The sequence below is a fragment of the Lathyrus oleraceus genome, chromosome 7 (assembly GCF_024323335.1).
Source record: "Lathyrus oleraceus cultivar Zhongwan6 chromosome 7, CAAS_Psat_ZW6_1.0, whole genome shotgun sequence".
Lineage (NCBI taxonomy): Eukaryota > Viridiplantae > Streptophyta > Magnoliopsida > Fabales > Fabaceae > Lathyrus > Lathyrus oleraceus.
Genome location: NC_066585.1, coordinates 543796007 through 543804742, shown reverse-complemented (window position 1 = coordinate 543804742; position 8736 = coordinate 543796007). Strand labels below are relative to the sequence as shown.

The 8736-nt window shown below is 38.4% G+C and overlaps 1 non-coding gene across 1 annotated transcript; it reads right to left on the bottom strand.

Moving 5' to 3' along the window:
* Positions 1-694: 694 nt before the first annotated feature.
* Positions 695-797, bottom strand: LOC127109212 (small nucleolar RNA R71). Its single transcript, XR_007796551.1, has one exon. It is a non-coding gene; the product is annotated as a small nucleolar RNA R71 (small nucleolar RNA).
* Positions 798-8736: the final 7939 nt, after the last annotated feature.

Here is an 8736-nt window from a genome sequence, read left to right as displayed (position 1 = left end):
AAATTCTATGTTTGTAAAGACATGTTTTCTTAAAGGGTCTTAAACAAATAGATCACTCAACAAAAATAGGAGATTAATTATTTTGAAGATATGATCATAAACTCTGCATGAAGATATGATTTGAATTTATCTATTGAAATCTGCAAAGTTCTCATAATATAGTGGAAATATAGGTTTGCATGATTAGTCATAAATAGATAATCGTAATCCTACGTCTACCTCTTATCATAATTTTAGTTAATCACAATATCTCTAATCAACCAAAACACAATTTAGCTAATCATCGAACAATTATGAATGAGTAATCCAAATAGTCCTTAGTGGAACGATATTTAACTACTTTGATATAAATGTGTGCTTGCGGCTTATCATGTTTTTGGCGCCATTGTCAATGACTATTTTAGATATTTATCTTTATGCTTTCATCGAATAGACTAAGATAAAAAATTATATTATTTACTTTTAAAATTTTCTCGTTTTTGGTTAAATGGAAAGAATCGCATTTGTGGGGTATCTTGTTCAACCAATTTCTTAGATCGAATAATTTTTGGATATGAGACATAGACAACCACAACAACAAGAAGCGATAGATTAAAATCACACTTTAAGGGATTATGCATCCCCGAACAATAAAAAAAAACTCATTCTGGTATTGTGCATCCTAGCAAGATATTTCCCACCGAGTAAAACAACTCAACTAATAAATTAAATTACCAATTTTAATCAAAATGATGAGGAATCGCTCTACGAAGCATGTGAGAGATTTAAGAAATGTTAAGATTATGTCCTCATTACTCTACAATACGTTTTTATAAAGGTCTTATATGCACAACGAGAATGACAGTAGACAATGTTGATGGTGAGACACTCATGAATAAAAACATAGAGGATGCCTATGTTGCTCCACCATATGAAATATTTGGAATCATTGACCATACTAGTATTAATTTCCAATTTATGTAAGTTGGAGGACCCTATCCAAGAAAAATCTTAATTATATTAACAATGATCAGAGAGGAAATCCTTACTACAACACTTATAATCCTGGATGGAGAGGCAACCTAATTTTTTCCTAAAATAACAACTCTCCTCATTTTAGAGAAAATCATCCCCAACAAGCAGTTGATCCACCTAGCTTTCAAGGATAAATGGGTGTTAATGCTTCAATAAAGTCAAACCTCGAAATCATGATGGAAAACTTTATCATGGCCCAAAGTAAACAAAATAAAAATTTAAAAATTAGAATTTACAAGCGAACAAAATACTTAGAAAACTAGCATATAAGGTACTCTCAATAGCCACCCACAACAAAATGTTAGAGACCCAAATCTCCAGAGTGGCACAAAAACAAGTTTCATCATCAAAAACTTCAAGAATATTTCCAAGGCAAACTGAACAAAATCTGAAAGGACGTGTAAATATTGTTACCTTGAGAAATGGAAAGCAAATTGATGAGAAAAAAAGTGAAAGATATGAATGAGGAGACTGAAAAAGTACAATCATCCAATGACATTGATGAGGAAGAGAAATAAAAATCTTATGTACCTTATCCTCCATACGAACCACCCATTCCATTTCCACAAAGAATTACAAAAGACAAGATAGATAAGCAACTTGAAACGTTTATAGAAATATTGAAGAATCATAAATCAACATTCCATTCATAGAAGCTCTATCCCAAATTCTATCATATATAAAATAATTTTTTTTATCAAATAAGAGAAAGTTGGATGACAATGACACAATAGCCTTAACTAAAGAATGTAGTGGAATAATTTAAAAGAAACCACCTCCCAATTGAAAGATAAAAGAAATTTCTTGATTCCATGTGACATCGAGAATATGAGTTATGAGCATGTCATATGCGATCTAGGTGCTATTGTGAGTCTTATGCCTTTATTGGTGCGAAAAAACACTACGCCAAAAACTGGAATAGACAGCGCACCTTAGAGGGCGCTTTATTACAAAAGCGCTCTCTAAAGTGAAGCGAAAAATAAGGAGCAATAGACAGCGCACTTTAGAGGGCGCTTTTGTAATAAAGCGCCCTCTAAGGTGAAGCGAAAAAATAAGGAGGAGATAGAGGGACAACAATACATGGCGCTTTTTAGAAAGCGCCCTCTAAGGTTATCCTTAGAGGGCGCTTTTACTAAAGCGCTGTTATAAGTCCATGTGCATTTCCAGCTTATAAAGCGCTTCTGGAAAGCCTTAGAGAGCGCTTCCATAAGCGCCCTCTTAGGCCCCCTTTAGAGGGCGCTTTTTTTTCCACAAGCGCCCTCTAAGGTGAAACGAAAAAATAAGGAGGAGATAGAGGGACAACAATACATGGCGCTTTTTTGAAAGCGCCCTCTAAGGTTACCCTTAGAGGGCGCTTTTAATAAAGCGCTGTTATAAGTCCATGTGCATTTCCAGCTTATAAAGCGCTTCTGGAAAGCCTTAGAGAGCGCTTTCATAAGCGCCCTCTTAGGCCCCCTTTAGAGGGCGCTTTTTTTCCACAAGCGCCCTCTAATGTCCCCTTTAGTAAACATTAAAATTATAACATACTGCGCGTTTTGTTATTTCACTATCTGTTATTTTCGTTCTTTTTCACGTTAGGGTTCTAAGGCGTTTTCCTTCCACCTCTGTTAGATCTACATTATTACTGCGCGTTTCCTCCTTCTACCAATCAAAGGTACACGCTTTGCCCAATTTCTGTTTTATGTTATTGCTTTGTTTTAGCTTTGCCCAATTTCTGTTTTATGTTATTGTTGTCTATGCTACGTTTGTTTCGACCATGATAGCGCATGCAATAGGAAATTGACGGTTGGTTTTTAGTGACCATGATAGCGCATGCAATGGGACTACATTACCCAGTAGTTAGGGTTATACGACCTATGAACATATGATTTTGTGTCAACACCAGTATCATTAGAAACCTAGGTCCGGATGTGTTTGAACTCTTCTGAAATTGTTTTTTGTTTATTCTAATTAGTAATGGATAATACATGGATGTCTTCCAATCGATTGTCGAGAGAGTACGAGAATGGGGTATCAGAATTCGTTAAGTTTGCCGTTGCGCACGCCGAAGACCCCAGTAGAATGATATGTCCTTGCTTGGGTTGTTGTTATGGGAAACGGGTTGACGCAGTTCAGTTGACATCGCATCTAATGAGGCATGGAATTGATCGAAGTTATACATGTTGGAATTTGCATGGTGAGAAAAGTAACGAGAATGTTGAACCGGGGGATAGTACGACCTATGCCTCAAACTATAGTGGCGCAGATACATACGATTGTGATCGAGTTGAAGAGATTGCAGAAGCACTTGAAGAAGATCTTAAGGATTGTCCCGAAATGTTTGAGAGGTTGGTAAGTGATGCAGAGAAACCTTTGTATGATGGTTGCACTAAATTCACAAGATTGTCTGCGGTATTAAAGTTGTACAACTTAAAGGCGGGCAATGGATGGTCGGATAAAAGTTTCACAGAGTTATTAGCCCTTTTGAAAGATATGCTTCCTGAGGATAATGTTCTTCCCAATCGAACATATGAGACCAAAAAGATGTTGTGCTCTATTGGCATGAGCTATGATAAGATACATGCATGTCCAAACGATTGCGTTTTGTTTCGAAATGAGTATGCATCGTTAAATGAGTGTCCTAAATGCGGTGTCTCGCGATATAAGAACAAGTTGTCTCCAGCAAAAGTCTTGTGGTATTTTCCTGTTATTCCGAGATTTAGACGCATGTTTCGTAGTGAAACCGATTCAAGACACTTGACCTGGCATGCAGATGAAAGAATTATAGATGGAAAGTATCGACATCCGGCAGATTCACCACAGTGGTTGAAAATTGATAATGATTATCCTGAATTTGGAGAAGAATCAAGAAACCTTCGCTTGGCATTATCTACTGATGGAATGAACCCACACGGTATCCAGAGTATCTCACACAGTACATGGCCTGTGATTATTATGATTTATAACCTACCTCCATGGCTATGTATGAAGCGTAAGTACATGATGTTGTCTATGTTGATTTCTGGACCTAAACAACCAGGGAATGACATAGACGTGTACTTGAAGCCCTTAATCGAAGATTTAAAGATTTTGTGGGAGACCGGTGTGGAGGTTTATGATGGATATAGGAAAGAAAGTTTCAACTTGAGGGCGATGTTGTTTGGCACAATTAATGATTTTCCAGCTGTCGCATCACGCGAAAAACCGGCGGGAAAACAAGAACAACAGAGCCGCCACCGTGCGTTATTTATCCCAAAAGAGGGAAAGGAAACGCTCAGAGTAAACCTAGGAAAGAACATGGTTTCGCGACCAAAGAGAATGGGTTCGGGAGTCGGTTATGCGAAGGGAAGGTATTAGCACCCCTACGCATCCGTCGTACTCGACGGGATCCACGCACAATAGAAAGGAAAATGGTTGCTAAACACTACTCAAACACACACACACTGGCTGAAAGAGACACAAGAAAACAAAACTGAAACTGACTCGGCAGGATATCGCATCCTGGGCCTACTTAGTCTATCAGGCATAGACATCAGAGTCGAAGTAGTTCGGACTGGGGAAACGACACATGCTCGCTAGGATATCGCATCCTATGCATACGTATCTTCTTGGACGAAGAAGAATCAGAGCATTCGTAGCTCGGCTGACACGCACACAAACAAACACAGGCAAAGGCAAACGTGGAGCCTGAATGCCAATCACTGGACTTATATCAGCATCCGAACCAGAAAACACACACAAGAAGGCAAACATGGAGCCTGAATACCAATCACTGGACTTACATCAGCATCCGAACCAAAACACACACAAAGAGGCAAACGTGGAGCCTGAACGCCAATCACTGGACTTACATCAGCATCCGAACCAACAAACCCACACTGGAACCCGAATGCCACTCGATGGACTTACATCAGCTTCCAAGCACACAACAAGACAAAACAAAGACACAGGCGCCCGGAGAGATCAGCTCATCTCCTGCCTACGTACCTCATCTGGTATGAGGATCAGGGCGACGTAGTTCCCCTACGGAGGGATACAGGACTAGCCTAACCAGATGACAGAGGGAGACACAACTAGGGAGACTACGACTCGAGCCTAGATGTTATCATGCAAAATCATCCCTAAGTTAAGGTTTCTAGCTAACTGGCACAGGGAGCCAGCCTATCCTAGTCATGACTTGCACAGGAAGCAAGCCACACACACACTTAACTTGCACAGGAAGCAAGCCAAGCAAAACCTAACTTGCACAGGAAGCAAGTCTAAACTAACCCTAACTTGCACAGGAAGCAAGTCAAACAAACATACAAGCACAGATAGCACACACTATACACAAGCAAGTGGCTCAAACAAGGGTTAGGTTTTAGTCGAGGGGTCATATCAACCTCAACAAACAAACCTCTGGAACTGGGTGAATGTGCTCTTAACCTTGACATTGAGAGCCCAGGTGAAGCAGATGAAAGGTGAGTGAAGATGAGACTTCACAGCTCTTATCCCTGGCCTGGGAGAGCTTAAGACAAGAATGTGTGGGTTCAGAAAGTGGGAACCCTTCTACACATTTGATACTGACTCAACTGTACAATTGCACAAGATCTTGGGTTCGTATCTGCAATGCTTCAACACAGTGGTGTGAGCAAAGCAGATGACACACAGAATAGTAGGGGATAGGTTGCTTATCCCTTGGGTTCTGCCAATTGCCTCTTCACTTAGGAGGTCTTTGACTCTATACAAGGACAAATGTAAACAGTCACAAACATTGCCTCTTAAGGAGGGCTTCAGACAGTTGCCTGGCCAAGTAACAGGCCAGGTCTTCCAGACTACATGAAGATTAGAAATATACCTCAATGCAAATTGCTTATATAGGCAAAGCAAAGCAAAAGTTCACAAGGAACTAAGCAACTAAAAGCACCTGAAATAGTCAAGCAGATGTTAGTATGCAACTCAAATCAAAGCAAAAGGAAACAGACATTAACAGTTAATCAGAAGCAAATGGATGTGCAAGGCACAAGGCTTAAGGCATGTGAGCCAAGCCACCTACAAAACAAACAAGTTAGACAATGATATTTAAGCAAGCTCAATCAAAAAGAATTGGTCTCATTGGTCATTTGTTGGTCAACCTGAAAACATGAGCTCAAAGGTGAGTAACAGGACCACTAGGACAAGCCCAGGGTCAAAAAGGAATGAAAAAGTCAAAACAGCAAAGGGCAAGCATCCAAAATCATGTTCAAACAATTAAGAAACACAACCAATTGGGTTCACATTCATATCAATCATCATCATCATTTCATGAACAATTTAGGTCAAAGTGTTGCAAACAGAAGCTCATAGAAGTCAACAGCAAGACTTAACTCAAAAGTCAACTCAAACATTTCCAAAAATCACCAAATAAATCATGATCAATCCTAATACATAGCATGGTAAGCATGTCAAATTTCATCTCATTTGGACAAGTGGAAGGCAGTCAATGAAAATCAGAAAGGCAAGGCAATTTTGAACATGCTCAAAGAAGTCAACCAAACATGCATCAACTTAGAAAAATCATAAGTCAGAGATGGTGTATGATAAATGAATGGGACTAAAACCATGGCCAATATGAGGATGTCTAGTTATCTCATGTAAAATTTCATGTCCATCTAATAAAGTATGAGAATTTCACAAATGAAATGGCAAGATGTGTCACACAAAGTCAACATTTGACTAGGCAGGGAAGAAAAATCTCAAACAAATAGGAAATGGCACAATTAAATCCAAGAAAATTCACACATAAACTAGACATATGAGAGAAGATTCATGCAAAATTTCCCATTAATTGGAGGTCAGGGAGCATGTCATCAAAATTCATGAAATTGCACATCCATGGTGTGACACAAGTTATCACACCCTACTTCCAAAATTCATAACTCAATGACCAGATAAGATAAATTCAAGAAATCTACATCAAAACAAACATGGATGAGTGTAGATTAAGCACAAAAAATTTCAGATCAAATGGATGTATTATCACAATTTCACAAGAGATTTGGCAAAGTGTATAATATTTGGTCACATGTTACAAACCCTAAGGCCATTTAAAATTCACTGATCAAAAAAAATCTGGAAAAATGATGATAAAAAACTAGACAATCATATGAACATGATGCAAAAATTCCCACTGGATTTGGAATTGAAATGAACAAGTTATGAATTTTGCAAAATTGATGATCAAAGTGAAATAATATGTGAAATTAAATGGATTAATTTTGAATAAATGAACGAGAATGGCATTTGTGTAAATATGGCCTTCATTAAACCAAACGACCGCGTTTTGGACGCGGAAAGGGAATGTTATGATTGGTTGGCATGGTGCAACAGTGCCATGCACGCGTTCAGTTCCAGAATTCTGGGCATGGATGAAGATATTTAGGGTTTTCTGGGAACAGGGACAATGTTCATCGTCCCCAAATCATGTTTCACAAAAAAATCCCAGAAATCAAAATCAAATACACAGACATGATCATCTAACAACCAACAACAAGAATCCAGCATTGATTTTCATCAAAACATCATATACATCATGAATCGAGCAGAAATATAAATCAACATCAAACTTATTTTCAGCATAACTCGAGCAATAGTCAACCATTTTCAAAAACAAACATATCATGAGACTCAGCATGGAGAGATCTACACTAAGCAAGGCATGGATTTGAGAAATTGAGAGGTCGATTTCTTACCAGTTCTGAAGAGCAGATGAGATTCGATGGTTTTCTGGCTTCCAATGGTTGAAACAGATGACCATGAAGCTTCCTACAGTTGGATGATAAAAGGAACTTGGCTCATGGATGCTTGCTTTTACTCGAAATCCAATCTGCCATGGATGAGCTCTTTGAAAACAGTGCTAGGAAAGGAGCTTTCAGTTGGGGAAATATGGTTGCAAAGTGTCCACAATGATGCTTGGATGGTGAATAAACAATGGCTTGCTCGAGTTCTTTGGAGCTTTTTGACTGATTTTGGAAAATGCAAGCAAGATGGAATTTGAGAGAGAGTGGATTTCTGTGGTTAGATGGCTGCTACTAGGGTTTCCAAGTGACAGAAAATGATGAATATATCTGCTGTTTAAGGGTACAAATGATGGTTCATGAAAATGTGGGATGTAGTTGTTGAAAAAGTGTACTTTTGTCCCATTTTCAAGCAAGTTGGTAATGTGTGTATGTACTGCACAAGAATGGGCCTCCAACAAGTTTTAATCAACATTTCAGAACATATTTGAATGGTAGAAATGGTTGGGAATGATTATTTTGAAAAGTCAAAATTCAACTCACTTGAAATTAATTAAGGCAAGTTCAAAAATGCCATTTTGATCCATAAAGTTTTGGTACATGAAAGTTACATTTTTGGAAAGAGGGCATCAAATGTGACTTGTAGGAAAAAACCCCACCCAAATTGGCCAAATGGTTTGAGAGATATGGCCTTTTGAAGTTCAAGAACTTTTGAAAATGAATTGATCATAACTTGCCAACCATACATGGGAATTGAGAGTTCTTGGACTTTTTGGAAATGGGAGAACAAGATCTTCAACTTTCATGTTGGGCAAAAATTCATTTGAAGCTTGTATCATGATGTAAGTTTGAGGATCAAGACTTTCCATTTTGGGCAGGTTTCAATTACAGGTCCAGTTTCCATTTTTGGAAATTTCTGATCTGGCTTCAAATTCTTCCATGATGGTGTTTGACATGATATATGAGGCCTATATGGACATGAATGAGT